Raw genomic sequence first — 25289 nt, forward strand, 5'->3', positions numbered from 1 at the left:
TCTGGGTATATTATATGAATGCATTATGCTAAGCGAAATAAGCAAGTCAGAGAAAGATAAGTATCACATGATCTCACTCACTTGTGGAATATAATGAACAACATAAACTGATGAACAAAAATAGAACCAGTGCACAGAAGCATTGAACAGACTGTCTAATTTATGAGGGAGGGCGAAGGGTGAGGGAGATGGAGATCAACCAAAGGACTTGTATGCATGCATAGAGCATGACCAATGGACACAGATCGGGGTGGGGGTGTGTGTGTGAGGGTGTTTTCTTGGGGGTGGGGGGCGGGACAGCCGGGGAGAGGTCAATGGGGGAAAAAGGAGACTTACATAATACTTTATACAATAAAGAATTTAAATAAAAAATTAAAAAATAAAGACAGAATATAATATACCATCATTAGATAATTTTATGGAAAATAATGTGTGTTGAAAATTTTATATCAAATATTTAATGAATGTGTGAATGCAAATTTAGTTATGCAAAGAAACTAAGAAAATATTACATATTTTCAACAAATACTTTCTAGAAAATTTGCTATATTTCAGGAAGAATAAGAAATTTTGGACTATTGAAAATCTTGTACTATTTCTTCAATCAGAAAAAAAATATTATATAAAGATATGGATGTAGATATAAATTATATCTACAAAAGCTAAGTTAAAATAATATAAAATATGTCATATTTTAAATTAGCAGCTAATAATATGATTATGCCAGCAAATTACATTTATATGACGTTTAGATCAGTATTTATTTTGCTTATTTTATTTAAACACAACCACACTAAACACAGGAAAAAAATGCCTCAAATCTCAAATATCACAGAGTACATGTCTGTGTAGAAATCTATTTGTAATTTTTCTTTCAATTTTTTGGATATTCTAAATATTCTGTTGGAGATCACTTGTTATTTCCTATAATGGGGAATTAAAGTATATTGATAAATAATTAGAAAGTCCTCTTTGTCTCACCCTCCTCCCAATCTTCCAACAACTGTAGTAATTAGCTTTCTTTTATACTATCTTTCCTGTCAATACATCCATCTTGTGATAAAAATAATAATAAACCAAAAAAAAAAGATATTGGAAGTTGTTCATCTTCTAATCCCTGTTCCAGTGGGATTAGAAGATGAACAACTTCTAATAAAAAGAACAAGGAAGATTTAATTTGTGTGTGTGTGTTTTGTTTATTTGTTTTGTTGTGGTTTGGATGAAGGTTTACTTCAGTTCAAGGGAAAAACTGGGAAATGTGTGAGAATATAGTTGGTAGAAAGAAATAGTAATATAATAAGAAAGGGACTAAGAAAAACAATTTTTGCTCAAACCTTCCTCAATCACTGAGCATTCTTAAATGACAGTGACTGACTAGGGAGAATTGTGTAACATGTATATGTAATTGAAAACCTGCTGGGGTTTGGCCCTGGAATTCTGGAAGAGGGATACTTTTAAAGCTCTCCAGGAAAGTGAATGTGAATAAGGTTAATAGACATTTTAAATGCCTACTTACTGCAAGTGATCCCTAATCTTCTTTTATAAACATAGAACATACTTATATGTTGTACATACGTACACACACACACACACACACACACACACACACGAGATTAAATCTTAAAATATTCATCTTTGTGCTTTTCTTTCTTTCTGCAACGCATCAGTCTTCCACATTGAATCAAGGAAAATTAATATTTATATAACAGAAAAGATGTAAGACCAGAAAAAAAAAAGTTGTGCATGGTAGACCATAATCTTTGCAATTTTTATATACAATGAAGTTGACTGAGACATTTACAACTTGCCTAAAGTTGTGAGATTTCAAGTTACTGAGCTATCTGTAAAGACTTGGGCCTAACTCCAGAGTGCATTCTCTATTTTTGTTTTATATAAAATAAATATGAAAGTATGATTTTACTTGTGATATTATCAACACTAAACAGAACTAACTACAATGTTGCCTGGAGCACTGGGTGAGAAAAATCCATCTTGCATCCTAGCTGTCGTTTTCTAGCTAAAAATTCATTCATTTACTGTATAAATATTTAGGTAGCATTTACTAGGTATATACCATTTCTCCGAACACCAGAGATCTATCAGTGAACAAAACAGAAAATTCCAGTAGAGTTGCATTTCAGGGAGATCAAGGGGGAATGGATCCCAGGCCAAGGAAAGAGTAAGTGTGGGGACCCTGAGGTTGGGTGGAGCCAGGTGTTTCAGGACCTGGGGAGAGAGTGTACTGTCTAGTGAAGAGGATGCTACCCTGCGGAGGTCACTGGTAGGTACTGAGGGCAGAGGGATAGATAGAAGGGAGAATGTACTTGGCCTTTTATTCACATCTCAGTAGATGGCCAGGGAGAGTCAGGCCAGCATCACCATTAAGAGCATGGCTTCTGGCGCTCTGTGGCCCAGATCTGATTTTCATTGATCTATTTACAAACTTGTTGTCATTGATCTTTTTCCCAGGCTTTCAAAGAAATAATTCACATATGATATAATGACCACAGTCACTGCCTCATCGATGTGACATGAATACAAAAGGGAGATGCGCTGTAGAAAAGCCTTATTCTTACCACAGGTTCTGACATGGGGTGAATGCTCACTGAAGGATAAATTTAAGGAAATATGTGCAAGAACCACACACCAAAAAAAGGTGAAACATTTCTGAGATAAATGAAAAACAATCAAAGTAAATGGAGAGTGATATATGTCCATGGATTAGAAGAGTCAATATTGTTAGCATATCAATTTTATAAAAATTTATTTGAAAAGATTTAAGGTAACCCCCACATTGTAGTGGAATTTTTGTTGCTGTCGTTATTGGTAGAAATCAAGAAGTTAATTTTAATATTCAAATAAAAATGCCAAAAACTATTTTGAAAATTGTGTTGAAAAGGAAGGTTCAAGTTGAATGATACACACTACATAAGACTTACTATGGTAATTAAAATGGATATAACTTCCTAAAGTGATAGTAAGTGAGCCAACATGAGTGACATTGAGATAAAGAAAAACTTGTACATCACAGGAAAAAAAACAACACATCTAGAAAGAGACCCATACATATATGATAAACTGGTTTTCCCCAGAGATGGAGATATTTGACTATGGAAAGAATTCTCTTCATCAATGAGGCTGGAACAATTGAAAAGCCTCATACAGAATTAACCTTGACCCTTACTTTATGTTATACATACAAATTAACTGAAAACTGATCACAGACCTAAAGATGAGTTCTAAAATTAGAAAGCTTCTAGAAGAAAATATTGGAAAAAATTGTTGTGTCCCTGTCTTTGTTTGAATAGATTTTTTTTTAGACAGCACACAGAAATCATAAACCCTGGGGGAAAATTAATAAATTGGACTTCATAAATATTAAAATCTTTTGCCCTTGCAAAATTACTGTTTAAAAAACAAGAAATAAGCCACAGTCCAGGGAAAACAATATCTGTAAAATATATCTAAGGAGTTAAATCCAGGATGTATAAAGGATTTTTACAAGTTAATAGTAAGACGTAAAGCAACTTGGAAGAAAGATGGTATCACATTGACATTAAACAGGCTAGAGGAACATTCTATGGTGATGGATATATTCATATCATGATGCGGTAAGGTGATGATTACAAAACTATATGCATTAGAAAAAATTAATAAACTTTTGAATTCAAAATCACTAAGTATTATTAAATGTAATTTATAACTGACTAAATTTTTAAGAAAAAAATGTTCATTGGTTGCTGTTGAAGCTGAAAGTGATAGGTACCTGGGAATTCATCTTATTATACTCTCTCCAAGTTTCTATATTAAAAAAGTTAAAAATTATATGTTGTTAAATGCTAGACAGGAAAGTCACATGCTTCCCTTTGAATATATGACAAAACGAGTCTAATCTAAGCTGAAGGGGAGGATGAAGCTCACAGAAAACGTGATGAATTGGAGTTAACTAGCTGGAAAGGCAGGCTGGGTTTGAGGAGACATGCTCTGGGCACCGGGACAGCTTTGCAGCAAGATTGAGAGAAACATAATTGAGGGACAAAAATGGGAGGCCAGGATGGCTAAAGCTCTGAAAATAGATTTTATTATAAAGTTCCAAATGCAACAGGTTTCATCATTAAAAAAATCAGGGCACACAATTTCAGTTGCCATTTCCTGATTCCCAGAGCAGAGTTGAAGCCAGTCTCCTCAGTCTGGAGAGAACATATACTTCCTGCCTTCAGTCTTGTCTTGTCTCATTTCAATCGGATAAAATAAAAAGTTTTTAAAAACCCTTAAAATAAACTACCAGATACATTCTAAGGCAATCACAGGAGAATTCAAGAGTTGACAATATTCCAGGTCTCAGTTATGAATGGTTAAGTAGGGGTGTCGAACTCAATCAGAGAAGGGGCCAAAATCTAAAATCCAGCCTAAATCGCGGGCCGAATGGTTTACTGAACAGTCATAAACTGACAATGTCATAAACTGACAGCGGAGTGCAGTGATGACAGCGCGGTGCGGGCCACATTGCAAGGCCTGGCTGGCTGGATTTGGCCCGCGGGCCTTGTGTTTGACACATGTGGGTTAAAGCATGCAAGAATTAATGCACTCAGCTTGTACCTAGCTCACGTGTGAAGAGGAAGCTAATTTTGAAGGAAGATGATAGAGGTAGAATTCTTCAAAAGGAACTTTATGAAACAGAATGGAAGCCATTCCCTAACTCCCTTTGCAGGCAAAGGTGAAGCCATAGCTAACATCATGGGTTTAGGGAGAGAGGAGAGACACCACTAACAGCATACTGTGGGCTTTTAAAAGGTTTTGCTCTGCACATCGAGGGAGAATACAAAAGCAGACCTTTCTCAACCACAGTCAGCATGGACAGAGAAGAGAGCCAAGCCACAGGTTAAGGCAGCACTTTGTGAAACACAGTTGGGGACCTCTGCTTTCTTTCGGAGACCTCTGCTTCCTGCTGGGACCTCCACTTTCTGTGGGGCCTTAGCTTCTCCCTAGGAGGTCAAACACTGAGGGAAATGATCTAATATCATCTCTGTGTGTGTGTGTGTGTGTGTGTGTGTGTGTGTGTGTGTTTTTCTCTCCTATATCTCCATTGCTGGACACGTAGGCCCCAAGGAATATTTGTTGAATGAGTGAATAAAATCCTCAATTGGAAATAATTATCACATTTAACTGGGGTATAGGGAAGAAACTTCACCACCTGGGATTCACCCTTCCTCCCCATTATATTGTTACCTTCAAGCCCTCATTCTCTGCTCATAGCATTTGTTCTTAATTTGAGAATGAATTCCTACTGAGCAAAGTTCCATTTGAGTTATTTTATTCATTCTTGAAGGGAAGGGTCTCAAATCTCAACTTCCCATGCACTTCTACAATTTACTCCTGTGCCTATTTCTACAATATTGCATTCCATATTTTTCTTTAAAAAAAAAGTTAACATACTTCAACTAAGATTTCCAGCCAGTACATATCAATTGTATATATATTTTCAGTCTAGCAAAGGCAGTTTCTAGAATCATATAGATTACTTAATAAGTTATATAATATATAAAAATGATAGTTTTAACTTTATTTTGAACACCCACTTATGTTTGTGTGTGGTTCTTGTATTACTGGACTGATCTAACACTGTTGGAGGGTAGCTTTGAGCACTGTATTGAAATATAGGTCTGAGAGGAAAATACTGTAAGGTAGAACCCTTGCAATTGAAAATGGATTGTGATTTAGGGAAATGTCCAGTGTTCATAATTTTTTTGGCATCGGGAGCTAATGTAATGACTGTTATAAATGAGAGAGCCTGGAGGACCCGGGTGGCGTCTGAGCCAGCAGTCATTTTTCTACATAGTGTTGTCTAAATCTTTGGGATCATGACATCCTGAGGCCTTTTCCCCATTGTTGAAGGGAGTGTGTGTGGGGTCTGGAAGGTGCTCACTTTTTTGTAAGCCTTAGCTCCCCTCCTGGCAACCCCTCAGGCTATTTTGCCTTAACTTAATGTTTTCCTGTCTTTAGCCTCACTCCCCACACCAAGGCTTCTCCCCTTGTCCTATGGAGTGTCATGCAGAGTGTTCACAAACTGTTATTTCCTATAAAAGATAAAACACAGGAGATCTGGATAATAACATCATTGCCGAGCGATCTTTTAATTCACTTATGCTCATTTCACTAGATAAAAGCAACTCCCACCCTTGGCTTCTGGAACAAGCCTTTCATCCTTTATCTCTGAATTTTCTAAGGTTAGATAAACTAAGTATACTGTCTCTATGCATTTCACTTCCTTCCTTTAATTTGCTCATCACTCATTTCTTTAAAAGTCTGACATTGGTCAGTACTCAACAAAGAATAAAAACAACATTATGATTATGCATCTACCCACAGAATATCCACACTGCGGGGAGCTCTTACTATTATTTTCCAGGAAATGATTAATATGAAGACTACCCTTGGGTCACTGATGCTTCCGAGGCCACAGCTGTGGCCATCTGGGTGCCATCTCTGTAGGATTCTGGTTGGCACTATGGGGTTGGGGCCATGCAACTGGATCCCACCATAGAAGTCATTCCATAAATTCAATCACTCAAGCTTTTAAAGCACGAAACTTTGACCAAATCAGGACGTCTTAGGATTTATCAAAAATGTCATATGTGACTGGTATTTTCTGCTCAAAAACAAAAAAATAAATTCTGTTGTAGCAGAAACATGTGGAATTTAAAAATGTCTCTCTAGAGCTAAAAAGATGGAATTAGTGTGTGTTGGTAAACATTGAACAATGGCTCTCAGGGGGGAAGAAAGCCCTGATGTATAGCATTTGATCTCCCTATGATGTAAGTACTCCCGTTATGACCAATTTTGAGCTACATGGAAGAAAGACATCAGCAAACATGGAGCTGGGAGGAAATATGTACATTGGGGGCAAGTCTGAGCGGGCTCCAGCATCCCATTGGGTGATGAATGAAAGAAAGTATTTGAGTTTGGCTTTGGATATGTTTGCAATCAGTGCTTTAGAAAACATATATATGCTAAGTAGTACATGTTTTTGGGGTTGTTGTTCTTTTGTTAATCCTCACCTGAAGATATTTTTTCTCATTGACTTTTAGAGAGAATAGAAGGGACGGGAGAGACACACAGAGAGAAACATCAATGTGAGGGAGACACTCTGATTGGTTGCCTCTTGCATGTCCCCTTGACTGGAGCTGAGGATTATGCTTGCAACTAATAAACATGCCCTTGACCAGAATTGAACCAAGGGTCTTTCAGTCCACGGGCCGACGCTCTATCTACTGATCCAGTCTGACTAGGGCGTATTACATGTTTTTGATACTAAATGAAAAACATTGGGTATTTTAGGGTGAAATGTTTCTAACCAAGTAAATAAATAGACTTGAAAGGGAAGTTTCGATGGAGAAAAGCATTATTTTTGGTACAGGTCTGAATTCAGTTTGTGTAAGTAATACAACCTGTTTGTTATTTCTTTGCCCAAACTTAATTTCCTTTCCTGTCCTCCAAGGCTTTGTGGTTTTGGAAATACTTATCAATTAATTTAGGACCAACTCTCTTTCTCAAGAGGCATATATTACTCTGGAGGCATCAAGTAATGAGACACCACTCCAGTGGCATCTGCCCTACTTGGCACCTGCTGAGATCCAAGCGTCAGCAAGGTTCCCATTGTCACTTGTATGGCTTCTGAGTCTACCCAGTTCTACCCACCATTTCCTTGGCCTTGTGGAAACACGAAGGTGAATTGGCTTCTCCGTCACGCTGTGTACTGTCCACCAAGGTGGTCTCTGTCTAGATACAATGCTTGCAAACCTTCCTGTGAGAATGACTCAGTATCCCCTCTTCTCCGGGGCCCCACACAGCTCTCTGTGCATTCTGCTCTTTTCCAAGGGCTTCCCTGAAGCCCTCTGGTGCAGGGTCTCTGCCTCCTGGGGATGCACATTTTTCCACATAACCGAAATGTCTCTCCCAACTGCGGCTCCTCCACCAAGCCCGCCGTGGGGCGTCTGTCCTTGTGCAGCAGGGCAAGGAAGCCTTGCTCTACTTCGTGAGGCTTTCTTTCAAATCTTTGTCCGGGTCATGAGGACCCTGTCTTCCCTTCACAGCTTTACCTTTTGGATTCCAAGGTTGGGGAGAGAGCCTCCTCCCCACTGGCTAGTGTTACTTTCCTCTGTGAATAAGAGTACTAAATGTCCTAACTTTTAAATGTGTAAGAGGAGAGAAGGTCAGGGAAAAGAAACACCAGGGGGAAAAAACCCTGCCTTAATACATACCACACTGCATTAATGGGGCAGTAATTTTTACATCCTGACTAAATGTTTCTGCTCCAAGTGTGGACGAGCTTGTGGCCTGCCCACAAAACAATTCTCTCCTCGGTATGGGATTCTGAAAAACATTATAATCATAAACAAAAACTGGAATTTGGAGGGATCCGTGGGTAGAAGCCTTAAATGACTGAGGAAATTCAAGGGACTTTTAACAGCACAGCAGCCAACAGCATAATGGACTGAGCTAATATAAAGCTGGGCTCTGGGACAAACACCTAGAAAGTTTGCATTTTTAACAAACCAATTCTCTGCAGAAGCCAAAGATGAAGTGGAAACAAAGTTAGAGCGATAAACTTGCAACCAGCTTGCATTGTGCTCTTAAAGTGACACAGTGGTGGCTTTAGGGGTATCAGAGCAGGTGGGACCTCAGCGCCAGGGCCTGAGATGGTAGCGCCCATTCTGGAACAGGACAGGTGGTTCTGAAAGTCATAACTGAGGTCTCTGCATAAGGTGGGGCTGCCACCATCTCAGGAGAATGGAAAAAAGGAGTCAATTCCTGGGAGGGGAAAAACATAGATAGAATGTCTATATATATATATATATATATATATATATATATATATGCATTATATACACTTATAATATATACATACATGATATGAAACATATATGCATAGATACAAACTTTTTAATGTAAATATTTTCTATGGAAATTCCAGTGTTGCTGAAGTGGAGTATAACATCTGAATTAACATTATCTGTATGTGGTAGAAATCTCTAAGCCAAGGAGTTAACATAAATTGGAGACTGGTTAGAAAAAAAGATAATATTCCTTTTAGGTAATACTATCTTCCTCTGGCCTGAACTATGTAACCTTCATAACAGTTATTGCCAGTGGGCATACTGTGCGACTGTGCCTGTTGAAATGGTTTCTGTCTCCTCCACCACAGGGAATCTGGCAGTCAGGGTGCTGTTCTCCTCACCGTGTTCCTGGCAGAGGCGGCCTGGTACCTGGTGAACCATGAGCAGGAAAGCTCTGGGCAGCCTGGGGTGGGGTGGACACAATCCACTCCAAGGACAATCGGCACACTGCACAGGATCATGATTGTCCAAAATTGCAATACAGATATTTTAAATTAGATTTTAAAGGTTTCCCTTTGAGAGAATCAACAATTAATAAAGAATCAACAATTAATAAAGTTCTATCACACACACACACACACACATTTGTTTAAATTAAAAAGTGTACACACACATTTGTTTAAATTGAAAGCACTGTGCAATATGAAAATAAAAAACAACCACCATGCTCTAACTCTTTGAAGCCATAGGTCAGTTTCTCTGTGGACGCCTGAAACAGCAGATAGTACCAAACCTATATACACTAGAGACAGACCAAACACTGTGTTTTGTTTTATTTTATAAATATGTGCCTATGATAGTTCAGGGTCCCTCCCTCCTGCGGATGCACCTTTACCCACATAACTGAAATTGTGGTTTTGGAAATACTTATCAATTGATTTAGGATCAACTCTCTTTCTCAAGAGGTATAGATATACTACTTGGGAGGCATCAAGTAATGAAACAGTACTTGCTGAGTTACCAAACAGGCGGGGACCGGGTACAATGTCAAATTAGGCAGAGTAAGAGATTAGCAACAATGACTAATAACAAAATTCTAATAGAATAATTATGACACTATCCTATATAATAAAAGAGAAACATGTAAATTGGCCATACTTCAACTACACTCACCAGCCAATCAGGAGTGAGTATGCAAATTAACCTGACAAAGATGGTGGGTTAATTTGCATGCACAGGTGCCAGGTGGAGAGCAGAGAGGGAGAGCTGGAAGTTTGGAGAACTTGGCAGAGTGGGAGGCTGTGGGATGGAGACAGAGCAGAAAGGGAAAACCCAGAATGTAGGGAAAACCAGGAATTCTGGGAGTAGTAGTTCTGGTGGCAGCCCCAAGACTGGAAGTGGAAGCCCAGAGCATGAATAGCACCAGGAATGCTGGGAATCATAGTTCTGGTGGCAGACAGATCTCCTAGACACTAGAGCAAAGTGAGCCTGGAGCAGTTACTGTTGTGGGTGGGGGATGGAGGAAAAGCAAAGGTGAGAGACATAAGTAAAGTCAGAGTGTTGAGGAAAAATTAAAGGCAAGATATCTTAAAATTTCCAGGAAATCTCCACAATAAAGCAAAGAAAAAAAAAAAAAGCCTCTATTAATCTGTGATCAACAAACCAAACTTGGTTGGGGTCTCAGACAATTCACTCATATGATTACAGACAGACAGAAACTCCCAGATTGGAGAGGGTGCTGATCAGACACCCTCCCCCCCCCCCCACTCCCGCCATACATGAATCTTCGTGTACTGGGCCCCTAGTACTACAATGCAAACAATGTGGACATGGTGGTATTAAGTAAGATAAGGATCACTTGAACACACAAGCACTGCAATGCCACGACAGTCCGCCTGATCATCAAGACTTACTGAGTTACCAACCAGGCGGGGCCTGGGTACAACATGGAGATACTGGACAAAGGGATGAGTCACTTCCTGGGTGGGATGGAGCAGGACCCATGGGATTCCATCATGCTACTCCAAACGATACACAATATAAAACTTAAGAATTATTTATTTCTGGAATTTTCACTTAATATTTTCAGATGTTGGCTGACCATGGGTAACTGAAACCATGGAAAGCATAACAATAGATAAGGGGGACTTCTGTATTCAAATATGTATATATTTGAAAACCAGACGGAACAAATGAATCTAAATGATGATGAAAAATAAATAACGCTTTTACATTCTCCAAAACTCTTGCTTTATGGGGTTAGTGCAGAATCCTTTGGCTTTTTCGTCTGGCTGGTTGTCCAGCGGTCTCTTCCCTCTTTGGATCAGGGGAGCTGAGTCAGGGGAACAGGTGTAAGCAGACGTGGCCTTTGGGGACTGGCAGATAGCTTCTGCCGATTTCTGAGAAGAGCTATAAATAAATTCCTACGAGGCTCAGTCTCCTTCATGGGCCTGTGCTGACCTTCTCCATTTTGTCCCTGACAGAAGTGACTTCGTGGTAGTTAGGTTTTACCATAGCCAAAGAAATAGTGTTTAAGCCGTTTTTAAAAACAGCGTTGTTACCATGTGTCCAGATGGTTCACATATATTGAGAAGCCTTCCAAAAATTGCCCATGAACTCATAACCAATATGTCATAGGTTATACCCTGCAGAGGAATAAGATGCAAAACTTCTGGTTTCAGTATCTGCTAATTAGAAAAGGGCCTGTGTGGTATGATGAATGCACTGAGGGAACCACGAGTCCACTTGGTATGCTTTCCCAAGACTGAAGATTTTGACAGAGACTTGGAAAAGAAAGGGGTGTGGTAGTTTCTTAGACATGGAGTTAAAAGGGAAAAAAAAAAATTAAAAGGAAAATAATTTTTGTTTAATGTTTATAAGGAGTGTTTCTCTAATGTTTCTAAAGGCAGTTCTGCTTCTTTTTGTTCTCCTATATCTAATGCCCTGGCTAATTAACATGAGTACACACATTAAAATAATTTCCTGGCTTATTAAATTATGTGAAACAAAGTCTAAATAAGTTGTTTTTCAGTGAATCTTCTTACACAAAGGTGGTTTCTTCATAAAAAGTTGGAACTTGTCGAAGTACAATTTTTCATTCATTCATTCATTCATTCCCCCACTCAATGTAATAAAGGTTTCTACACACAGTGTTATCTGCCAGGCCAAGGGCTAGGGATTAAGGGCACAATGGTGGCCAGGAGAGGGTTCCTAACTTTGAGACTGTCATAATCAAACATGTTATCAGCTCATCTTGCTTTTGTATGTTTTAATGTGAATACATGAACACTTAAATATGCCCCCTTAACTCCTAACCATAAATCACAAGCAAGGATTACAATCACTAATGTCAACATTCTTCGGAAGAGATTTCATAAGAAACAAGTAGAATAAATCCAGAAGAACAAATTAGAATGTTATCCAAAGTACACATAAAGAAAAAAAGACAGCTTCGAATGACAGCTATTTCCAAAATAAAACTTAAGCAACCCAAGAAGTTGGAGGCAGAACACAAAGGAATGAAGTAGCCAAAAAGAATTTCTTAATTATTGATGCAAATAAAACCTGACCTCTTAGCTAGGAAAGACAACTTGGAAATATATACTAGGCTGAAACGTCAGCTTTTTTTTCTTTCTTCCAGATGGAAAGAACAGATAAGACCTGAACATTTCAGCAGTTCTTGAAAAACAGCCTGCCTGGCTGGAGGATAATTTACGTAAATCTGAGTTTGCTCCATCAGATTCAAATACTTCTTCAAGTTAAATCTGACCTGCCAGGGTTGCACTTGCCTGGTGGGTCTTGGAAGGTGGCCCCTCCCATTGCCTTAGAAGATAAGATCCCTGGAGGTTTTCATGGAAGGATAGGAGGACTTTGGTCTTGAACCTCAGGGCTGATTTTTGCCACAGACCAATGCAGGCCTCCCTCAGCTTGCGGGGTCCTGCTGCTGGTGTCTTCTCAACTGAAACTGTGGCTTCTCTCAAAGGCTCCTGGAGCTGAACCTCAACCACACACGCGGCTCCTCCATCCAGGGGACAGCGGAGAGGTGGTGCCCTGTGTGCCACGGCACTCCAGCGGCCTCTGCCAGCAGGCCACCAGCTGCTCTGGGGAAGCTCCCGCAGCCCTCTCTAAGAATCCAGTTCTTTATCAGGAGCCGGGGTCTTGGACACAGGAGCTTGGAACATGCCCCTCTTCCAGCTCCCCCCGCCCCACACTTCCCTTACAAAACCCTCAGACCTCCTGGAGCTAAGCCCTGCCCACCCTCTTCAAGAGGAAAAAGGAAACTGTATCTCATTCTTATTTAGAAAGCATAATTAAGTTTTCCTCCCAGGGCCTGATGTAACAGACTTCATTAATCTAACGGTCCCCTCTCAGGTAATATAATTTATTTTTCGTTGTTTATTTTTACAATAAAAGCTAATTCCCTAGATGGTTTGGCTGAGCATAGAGCACTAGCCTGAGAGAGAAGGGTCTCAGGTTGGATTCCAGGCAAGGGGAGGTACCTAGGTCACAGGCTTTATCTCTGTCCCGTGGGCTGCATGGGGAGGCAACCAATCAAAGTGTCTCACATCTACTAGTAATTTTCTCTCTCTGTCTCTTAATAGAAAAAAAAAAAAAAATATCCTGAGGTGGGGATTAACACAACAAGAAGAAAACTAAAGATAAGCATCAGATTCTCAATGCATGAAGGGAAGTTGAAAATTATAACTTGGAAATCAAGTTAAAACAGCAAACAAAAACAAGTAAATAGTAATAAAAACCAATAGGAAAAATGACTTTGGAATGTTTTCTTTCAGATAAATATAATTGTGGAATTCAGTATCCACAGTTTTCTGGACTGAAATTCTATGCGAATGATATGTCTTCAGGGCTTTGTTTTTGTTTAGTTTATAGATTTCAGTATCAAAGTGTTGCAGTTTCATTACAATGGCAGATGATTGTACCCAGAAAGCCGTGTATGGCGTCACCAGGCTCTGCATTGAACATTTCTCAGGAGATTTAGAATTTTCAGTTTTCATTTTAAAAGAAAAAAAAAAATCTGTTGAAATCCAAAGAGGTCGCCCTCTAAAGACCAGATATTGCAGATTACTCATTATTTGTGATCCTTTAGGAAATAGTAGGGAATAATTTGGAGGACCATATTGTTTTGTTCAGTTGAGGCGGTCTGTTTTTTTTTGTTGTTGTTGTTTGTTTGTTTTTTGTTTTTGGTTTTTGAACAGAAGAGTGTCAAGTTGAAAATGTTTTTCTTTTCTTTATCGCTTTTAAGGAACCACTCAACCAAATCAAATAATTGAAAAAATGGCACATTTTTATGTGAACCAAAACTTCTCCACATACCCAAAAACAAATGCTAAATTCCATTTTAATCAGGCCAGATCAGTTGACAGGGTATGAATTATTATCAGAATGATCTCTGAGAGTACTAATAATTCGATTCTGTTTTAAAATTTGTATGGCTGTTGCTGTATTCAATTACAAAGTAATAATAATAAAATGAAATCTACCAAAAACATTTATGAAATGTTGGGGGAAATTTAAATACACCTAGGATATTTAATGGTAGTAATGAATAACAAAAGGCCACCTAAGTGTAATAAGAGCATAGTTTTACATAAAATATCTATATCACTTAGAAATACACAATGAAGTACTTACTGATGAAAAAAATATAAAGCCTGAGATCCATTTAAAACAAACCACTGGGTGTTGGTGTAACTCAAACAACATAGATTATATTTGATAATTGCTGAATCTGGATGCTGAGCACATTGGATTAATTATATTTTTCTCTCTACTTATGTCTATATACAATTTCAATAATAAATGTTTGTTTTTTAAGGGATTATTTAGTCCAGATTTCCATACATAGAATATTAACCTCTGGGCTTTTTCCCAAAATGGTTGGCACAGTCTCTCCACCCTTCATGCTGTGAAACTCTCATTAGGAAGAGTAACAGTTGTTATTTATTGATTTTAGCAATCCCAAGGCTCTGAAATGCATGTTTTATGTTTATAAAAGATAGACGGATATAGATAGGTGATAGGTTATCTTTGTAAATAAATGAATTAAATTCTTGTCGTTTTCTAATCAGCTGAAAAAATGGCCAGCCTTTTAAAAAAAAATTGCTGATTCTTGAAATAATGGGATCGTGAGAAAGCATTGAAAACATGTATTGACCATTTGATTGATTTAGTGGTTAAAGACAGAGCTTGCCCCAAGAAATGATCGAAAAGGTGAGAGAAGAGCAGGAAAAAACAAAGCCAGCAGCAGCCCTGTGACAGAGGCAGAGAACTATGGAGTCAGAGAGAAGAGGGGAGTTTGGGCCACCAGCCTGCAGGGCTAGGTGAGAGGCACCAAGGAAAATGTATCTGTTTTAAAAAAATCAGTTAAAGAAAATAAAATAAAAAGAGTGATGATCATCAACATGGTACATATTTTTTCTTTATATTTTCAAGCAAGTATTAAAGTTTCTGAGAAGTCCTGATAAGAAATGCAGTTCAGCCGAGACCGGTTTGGCTCAATGGATAGAGCGTCGGCTTGGGGACCAGAGGGTCCCGGGTTCGATTCTGGTCAAGGGCATGTACCTTGGTTGCGGGCATATCCCCAGTAGGGGGTGTGCAAGAGGCAGTTGATCGATGACTCTCTCTCATCTGTGTTTCTAACTCTCTCTCTCCCTTCCTCTCTGTACAAAATCAATAAAATATATTAAAAAAAAAAAAAAGAAATGCAGTTCAATTTTTTTAACCCAGAAATTCCAGGATTATTTGGCTACCCCTCCCTGTACACACACACACACACACACACACACACACACACTCACTTACTTACTTTTTGGCTCCTCTCACCCTCATCTAAGTCCAGTGCTTGGACAGCGGGAGAGCTGCCTCACCTCTGATTCACGTGCCTGGTTCGAAACCTGGCTTCTCAGGGCTGCCATTTTCTGCCTGACCTTCGCCTCTCATCGGCCAGGGCTCAGCCTGAGACCACCCAAGGTCTGTTCTATAGAACGATCTTTTCTCTGATGTCTTTCACAGTCATATTTTTAGATACCCTATTTTATTTTCTTATTTTTAGTTTGCTATCAGTATATAGTATTTCAATCGGATTATCTTTCTGGAGAGTTCCAACTCTGAAACCCTATGGAGCAAAGTGGTGCTGGAGGAGAAGGTCGCCTTGGAATAATATTTCTAAGGAAGAATTGGCAGACTCCTTTCCTAATAGAATAAAAAATATACGACTGCAGCTAAATTTATCGCTCAAGTAATTGTGGGTGTGCCCTGCCTTAGATCACCCTGGGGAAATGGTTTTTGAATAGCGGCCAGAAAGCTGGTGCTGTGGCATCAGGAAGCTGGAGTAACACTTCGGGGACTGTATGGCCTCAGCTCTCACTCGCAGATGCCTCAGTTACAGTATCCGGTGGTGAAGGCCCACAATCCCAGGAACCAGGCCGATCCTTCCATACTTTCAGGATGAGTGCTGTTCTGAAGCTGAATTTATCTGGATTTTCAGTTAGTTTTGTTTTGTTTTAAAAGACTCTCCCTGGAAATATTTAATGATAGGGAAAAAAAAGTAAAAAATGAACATATTTTTCTAAATTGGATAAAGCCAGAAAACTGCATCTAAAGAATTCTTTAATATAAAAAAATGAAGAAAAACATGTTGATACCACAAAGCTGACCCACTCACTGAGGCTTTCTTTGCTGTCTTGTATTAGTGTGTGTGTGTGTATGTATGCAAGCCCCCCAATGGGGATCAAGCCCACAACCAGGGCATGTGCCCTTGACTGGAATCAAATCTGGGACCTTTCAGTTTGCAGGTCGACACTATCTACTGAGCCAGACCAGCTAGGGTAGTATTTATATTTTTATACATGGTTTTGCACTTCCCTAACTAAACTGTAATGTCCTGGAAAGAGGATCCATATTTGATATGGCTTTGCATCCACTGTAGTACCCAAAGTAAGTTGTAGCAAATCTTAACACACAGAGTTAAGGACGAGCAGAATGAAGATGGTTTCAAAAGTTAAGACAAATATACGAGTTAATATGTACCTAATGTCCAAAGAATCATAAGATAAATACCAAGTAAAAATTGCACTAAAAATAATATGATAAAGAGCCTAAAAGACAGGAATGTAACTGAAAAGTATTTAAAGAGAAGCCTTTGGTTTGAGTAAAAGAGGAACAATGGTAACTTTAGTGAAAGTAGTTTAAGTGGAGATGAGAAATAGAAAACATAAGATGATATGACAGGGACAAACTAGATGATTATTCAAGAATGTTTTAGCAGAAAAAGAAAAAAATCATCATAAAAGATAATACAATGAGATTGCTGAAAAGGATACTGAGAAATTAAATATGTCAGAACTTGAATACTAGTTGCTAATTTAAAATAAAATGGAAGAAACTGATAAGAATAATCTGAAGCTATCTTAAGGACAACTTTGATCATAAGAGATTGTGAATAAAAATTTAGTTTACTCAAGCTTAAATTCAGTGGCAGTCTTTCTCCGAGATGTGAAAAGGGGAAAGGTGTACTTATCATTGGAGTAGAAATTTTGAGGTTCTTAATCATTATACTAAACTTTAGCCTAAAAATTATAATGACAATCACATTGTATTTTGAGGTAATTAAAACCAGCCATTCCCACAAAATTCTTTCTCAATTATTCCTTTATGTGATTAACTTTCCCTTAAGTTAGCTTGAAATTCCTAACGTTTAAGTCATTTCTTCAAATTAGACAAGAAAACTTGACACAATTTTTTTTTATTAAATTTATTGGGGTGACATTGGTCAACATGAATATATAGGTTTCAGGTGCAGGTTTCCATGTTCTAAGATCTGTATATTGTACCAAGTGCTCACCACCCAAAGCCAAATCTTCTCCTGTCACCATATATTAGGATCCCCTTCTCCCCTTACCCTCTTCCCCTCTGGCAATCACCACATTGCTGTTTGTGTTCATGAGTTTCAGTTTTATATCCCACACTAGAGGCCTAGTGCATGAATTTGTGCATGGTGGGGTCTGGCTGGCCCACCCTGATTGTGGCTGATTGGGCCTGGGCTGGTTTGGGTGAGGGGACACAGGGGATTGTGGGGGGCCAACCAGAACCCCAATCAGCTGGTTGGCCACTGTACTGCACATCATAGCAACCAGTCATTCCAGTTGTTTTGGTTGCTTGGCATATATATATATATGCAATCATATGGTTCTTATCTTGTTCTGACTGATTTACTTCATTCAGCATATTCTCAAGGTCCTTCCATGTTGTTGCAAATGGCACTATTTTATCCTTTCTTATGACTGAGTAGAATTCCATTGTGTATATGTACACACAACACACACACACTGAGTGGCCAGATTATTATGTGTTCAGAGATCACATAATAAAATGGATACTAGAAGACCATTTTCCTTGTCATCAAACTTCAGAGCCTTGGTGACACTAGATCATTCGTGCTCATGCTAAACTAAGTATATGATTGTTCTCTCTTCTAAAATTTTGTATTTGTGCCTGCACAGGAAAAAAAAAATGCCATACAGAATGTTAGGAATGGATGCAAAAGGAAAGAAAAAGGAAAAAGAAAATATAGGTTTAATAATATCTAAAAGTTTAATAAATATTAGCAATGTTTTAAATCTTTATTCTTAAAACAAATGATTAGAATTGGATATTAATGAAATATAATGCTTAGGATATTAGGAAAATATCAGCAATGACCTCATTCTAAATAATAATTGCAAATAAATAAAGTTGTTAGATTTCAGGTAGTATTTGCCAAAATTTAAATTATATTTTAGGTGCATGTTTTTAAAAATCCTAATATGTGACACAAGCATTTGAAATAAAATATATCAGTTGATCCAAAGATTAACAGTTTATAAATTGAAGTGAAACAGGACTTGGGAAATAGAGACACAAATGTATGAGCAGGTTTCTGTTTTTACTCATCTCTGCCCCTCCTCACTGTGTATCTTAATCTCAGGCCCCGCTTCTTGATCAGCAACCTCAGCCACTCCACCTATTCCCACATCCCTGATGCACAGTTTAACATCTCTAGCTTTAATCCCACCATTGGGGTGCTATATGATGTGGTCAATTAACCAGTGGGCATTTTCATTTGGAAAATGGCCATCAATAATATGTCTAAAATTAAACTTATTTGGGGGGAGACAATGGTAAGATATGTACACATATAATACCTTAATGGAAAAAAATTTAAAAAATTAATAAAATTCAACTTATTACCTTCCCCTTGGCAAAACAAATGAATCTTTACACTGCTTAAATGTCTAAAAATGATTTTTAAAAATAATAGAAAATCGAATAGCTATCTATAAGTCTTGCTCCTCTAGTGCAGGTAAGTTTGGAAACGGCACTCTGTCAGCTGCCCAGTGATAGCCCCTCATGTGCCCAGAAGGGCACGTGACTACAGCTGAGCAGGAGCTGGGAGGGCAGGGAAGCCTGCTCCCAAAGGGGCTGGGTTTGTGTTGGATGGCAGACCTGGAAAAAGGAAGGAACACCACCGTCTTAGGTAAATATTACAGCCACAGCTTTATTTTTATTTAAAAAAATGGCAACAGAATCTATAAAATGTTGCTGGTGGCACTGTTTCCATGGTAAGAAAAGAAAATAATATCTCCATGGAACAAAATTCTAAATAAGCAGCCAAAAATTAACAAAATACTGTGTTTCTATTTTAACAATATTTCAGGACAGTCCCAGACTGTCACTACTGAAGATTATCTACTTTAAAAATTGTCATTTAATAGCCAAGAAATGCCTTTTGTGGGTTCTTGGTTTTAGGAAGATAATATAACCAATCCTTCTCCAGAAACATCCTCAGATCCAGTGCCATGTAAATGTTCTAACAGAGTAGCCATTCAAAATAGAGGTGCAAATATTCATAGCTCCTTCCAGCACAGACACCCAGATGACAAATATAACTGCATATAACTGCTGAGTGAAGGCATTTTTCCCCCCAATGCAAAAGATATAAAAACGTGCATTAATTTGTTTATATGAAAAGTCAAAATAAGTTATTTCCTTGAATGTAAACAAATCCGTATTTGAGCTTACAAATAAACACAAAGTATTCTATCTAATATTTTCCTTGTCAATCCCAAGTGAAGTCACTCAAGGATTTGAAGATCCTCTCATCCAGAGTCTAGCAATGCCAGCAGTCTCAAGGTCATCTGGGAGCTTATTTATCATGAAGGCAGAATCTCAGGGCCCAACTCTGAGAGACTGAATTAGAGTTTGCATTTTAACAAGATCCCAGTCTAGTGATATGAAGGAACGACAAGTGTGGGAAGCCATGGGACACATCACATAGGGGTGTCGAACTCAATCAGAGAAGGGGCCAAAATCTAAAATCCAGCCTAAATCGCGGGCCAAATGGTTTACTGAACAGTCATAAACTGACAATGTCATAAACTGACAGCGGAGTGCAGTGATGACAGCGCAGTGCGGGCCACATTGCAAGGCCTGGCGGGCTGGATTTGGCCCGCGGGCCTTGTGTTTGACACATGTGTGGGAGCAGCAAGAAGCCATCTGGTTGGATAATATTTTTTAAAAATTGATTAGATAAGTGGATTTTAAACAAAATTGCTGGAAAACAAGTAATTTCTTGGAGATAAGTCAATTAACTCTGGCATAAGTCTGATTACTTAACTGCTTTCTCCATTTTACCATACTATCCAGCTTGGAAAATGTTTCCTGTATTATTTGGCTTTCACTTTTTCATATTTGGGGTTGGAAAAACACAAATTGCCTTTCAAGCATCTCTACATATTTTATGATGCTGAAGTACTATGAGATAAAAACTCCAAAAAAACATTCAAAATCAGGTAACGGTGGTCTCAAACTCATGGGCAGCCTCCAACAATTCCGTGAGACAGTTGAAGAACTAGATCATTGTGGAAAGGCACTAACTGGGAGAATTATGGGATATCATCCCCTTTGTATTTTTATTAGATTCATTGTGACCTCAGCCCTGTAGCCTCCACTCTGATGCATATACACAATTCCCCCGAAAGATGAAATATTATTATTGTCTTTGTTAGCACATTTTTCTAGTCACAGAAGTAGAGCTACATATGGGTGGGAGACCAAATAAATGTTCACCTCCAACCCTTCTGGAGCCTCAATGCACAGCGCTGCAGTGTGGTGTAATTTCCCATTTCTTTGATCAGTTCTATGTAATCCCAAGAAAAAAAATTGCTTTCTCAGCTTTGGATATCCAGACTTTAAAATCTCCCCCGTCCCTTGCCAGATCGAAACTGGAATAGGTTTGCGTGTGAGTGACATGAGTGAGAGGTGACTAATCTCTGCCACCCATCATTTTGAAGGTTGCAAAATTAACTCGCTTTCTCTTTGTCAGTGTAGATGGAAAGAATGAGAGAGAGTCATAGAAATGTACATTAGTTTGTTAATTATGCTCACCTCCATTTGCTATGTAAAGATATTTGATAGCCGTTCCTGTAAAAAGCAGTCCCAGTTTTCATTAGTGAGTTTTGCAGCTGCTTGGAGTTCCTGGCAGGCGCCCATTGAAGGCTGTGTAAGTCTAAAATGTTTTCCCTAACGTTTCAGTTCATATTGAAAACAGACACACACTCTTCAATGTTTAAAGCAGAATTGTCTCTGGCCAAATTTTCAGTGTCAACACAAAATACTGCAGAAGAAATTACTTCCCTCCCCCCTTCCCCCAAAAAACGATCTCAGAAACCAAGAGAAACAAATAGAGAAAGAAATAGATGGAGTAAAAAGAGAAGAAAGAAAGAAAAAAAAAATCCCTACATATTTCAATCCAAGTTTACATAGATTAATTTTAAGGAACTAATAACCATCTATTACGTTTTCCCAAGGAAGTGAATAGTGACCTAACATATAACGGTCATTGCTTCTAAGAATGTAAAGCAAACAAAAAATTTTATCGAGACAAGTTAATCCTTACATATAATAATTCATTCTGTAGTGTCTAAGTGATTCATCAAAGAATATAATTTCACTGGTTTTCCTTCACAGACAAATTGGAGAGAATTAATATAAAGAACACCAGAAGAGACTAATGCAAGACTACGTCACTATTGCTTATATCATTGTATACAGACAAATTATGATGAGAAGCCTGTAGACTTTAAGACCATTTTTAAGATGACAAGAAAAGTAATTTTTCAGATGAAGTTATATTCATATACATCATGCCTCTAAAAGATTACCTTGGAAGGAAGGTAATTAATTGTTTAAAGGTACTGAAATACATATTCATGAAAGAACAGAGGACTATTTTAAAAAGAGGAAAAATATGTTATTGAAGACAAATACCATTTCTAAAAATATTATATTTTAAATTTGCTTGCACTATTTTCAAAATGATTTGTGTTGGTAAAGCTTGTTAATAAGATATCTATCTATATAAAAGCCTAATATGTAAATTGTCCCCATGGGAGTTTGACCAGGAGACTGGTAGTTTGATTGCTCACTATGACATGCACTGACCACCAGGGAGTGGTGTGGAACGAAGGAAGGCCCTGGCCAGCAGCCAGAAGGCCCTGATCAGCTTCTGATTGCTGGCCAGGCCTAGGGAACCTACCCATGCATGAATTGTGCACCAAGCCTCTAGTTTCATAATAAAATTATTCCTTGTAAAGAATGTTAGTAATATTTCAAAACACATAGAAAGAGTGTCTCTTGTAAGTATCAGAAAATATAGTAAAATCTTCTTTATGTAGGCAGTTGGCTTTTGAAGATCAATTAATCCTTATTAATGTTTTGAAAATTTTCTCTTTTATTAAAAAAACAACAACATTTTAAAAATTAATTTCAGAAAGGAAGGGAAAAGGAGATAGAAACATCAATGATGACAGAAAATAATTAATTGGCTGCCTCTTGCACATGCCCTGTTAGGAATCAAACCCAAAATGTGGGCATGTGCCTTGACCCATAATCAAACTATGACCTCCAGGTCAACGTTCAACCACTGAGCCACAAAGGATGGGTGAAAATTTTCTCTTTTTAATTCTGTTTTAAAAGAGTAATATAGTAGGCAATTTGAAAATACATTTTTTTTTCTGTTTTTAAACACAAAACAACAATTTATTGTTGTGAAATATAAAGAATATGAAATGACAAAGTAGACAAATGAGATGCTACAAGTGATGCCCAGTTAAGCAAACAAAAGTGGTGATGTTTACATGGAGTAAGTATGAGAATGATGAAGGACATTGGACTATGACCAAAAAATAATGGATAAATGCATATTGGAATTCCAGGGCTTAAATATGTGGGAGAAAGAGAAGCTGATAAGTAGTTAATGGTATAAAGCTACGATCCTTGAAAATGTTTCACCCTCAATAAAAGGGGAGCTGGAAAATATCTACCTGTTGCTAAAGTGAGGCCAGAAAGAAAACCCTGTCTTTCTCTGTTGTGCTCTCTGAGTGGAAAACCTTGTCATCACCACCACCATTGTCCCTTATTACCATGCTCCGAAGTTTGTCATAGGCATTCTCCCAAAGGGACCAGGAAATCTAATTTATGTTATTCATCCAACCCACCACACCACCATCACCCCTTCGGGAAACCCAGATGAAGAAGTGATACTGAACTGTTTTTGGGTTTGCAATGCCCCTTGATGCTAGGAAGAAACAAATGAGAACATTCCTGAGGAAACACATGCTCAACTATGTCCCCTTGAGATTGTCACAAGTCAAGTTCTCAATGGTTAAGATTTACCTTACTTACATAGGAAAAACAACAAAAAAACTATATAAAAGAAAAAAAAATAGGTCATCATGAGAGAAAAATCAATAGGAAAAAAAAAAGAAATTCACTTTAACATCCTTGGGGGGAAATAGAATTATCAGATACAAGATATAATGTGGATCTATATACAGCAGTTTAAAGAAATAAAAGATGAAGTCAATGCCATGGTAAAGAAAAGAAACAAAGTGACCAGCAGCAAAGGAAAATTAGTCAGAGAACTTCTATGACAAAAAGAAATATCTCCTGCAAAGAATGGGAGAAAAGACAGATGATATGCCATTGAAGAGAGAATCAGAAATCTGGAAATTACATCCCAGAAAGGTAAAGAAACATGAACCATAAAGGAATATAGCATGATATGCCTGTATTAAATATTGTACATGTCATGTATTAAAACTATATTATTTAGTCTTCATCCCTGGTTCCTGGCATAGAACTCCTAAAACCTTTGTAATTTTCTGAGTGATGGGGTGATAGGAACATCTTTTGTTACAACATTCGCTTTTGGTCTATGGTTCCTGACAAAAGGGCCTCCTAGACCTTGGAATCTTTGAGCTATAATTATTGTTGTGAATGCTAGTGAGATGACTGGCAGCTGGGGCACCTAGGTAGCTTCAGGAAGAAGACTAGTCACCAGAAAGACCAATCATGTGATTAGAGATTGGGACTTCCCTCCCTACCCCTGACCTCCAAAGCAGGGAGGGGGCAGTAGATTGTGTGAATCACTAATAGTTAATGACTTAACCAGTGTTTCCCAAAGTGTGGTACGTGTACCCCCAGGGGTACAGGAAGAGTTTGGTGGGGGTACGCGTTGCACCTGAGTTTGGTGGGGATATGCACTGCACCGTGCTTAGCTGCACCTAATTCTATGTTCTCATGAGTACGAGGGGTACTCAGCGTTACGAAAATTATAGAAGGGGTACACATATGTCAAAAGTTTGGGAAACACTGAGTCTTAAGCAATTGTGGCTAACTGGTGAAACCTCCACAGAAACCCTAAACAGCGGGGCTTGGAGAGACTTCTGGTTGATAGACACATCCACATGCTTGGATGGCAGAGCACCCTAACTCCAGGGAGAAAGAAGCTCCAGGACTTGGGACCCTCCCAGAACTCACCCTGTGTACCTCTTCGTCTGCATCCTTTATACAATCTAGTAAACGGAAGCTCATGTTTTCCTGAGCTTCGTGAGTCATTCCAGCGAAGTATCCAACCTGGTGGAGTGGCTGTGTGAACTTCCAGCTTTGTAGCCGAGCTGGACAGAAGTATGAGCTCCCTGGGACCCATCACTTCCAACTGGCTTCTGCAGGGGGGGCAGGCAGTCTTGTGGGACTGAGCTCCTAACTTATGGGGTCTGTTCTAACTCCAGGTAATGTCAGATGTGAATCAAATTGTAGGACCCCCTTGGGATCTGCAGAGAATTGGTTAGTGTGGGGGGAAACCCCACACATTTGGTGTCAGAAGTGCTGTGAGTAGAGGAAATAGGTTTTTCTTATCTACATCTCTTTGGCTGGTGGAGACAGAGCAGAAAGAAGAGAGAGAAAGGGGTAGGGAGGGAGAGGACAATATTTGCAAAAATAAAGGCAGACAATTTTCCAATAAAAATTGATTCTAAATATAATAAAAATAATACAGTAGTGGAGTCCCCTCTTATCCTTGGAGGATATATTCCAAGATCCCCATGGATGCCT

The sequence above is a fragment of the Pipistrellus hanaki genome (genome assembly GCF_964339955.1).
Source record: "Pipistrellus hanaki genome assembly, chromosome: 5".
NCBI classification, from domain to species: Eukaryota; Metazoa; Chordata; class Mammalia; order Chiroptera; family Vespertilionidae; genus Pipistrellus; species Pipistrellus hanaki.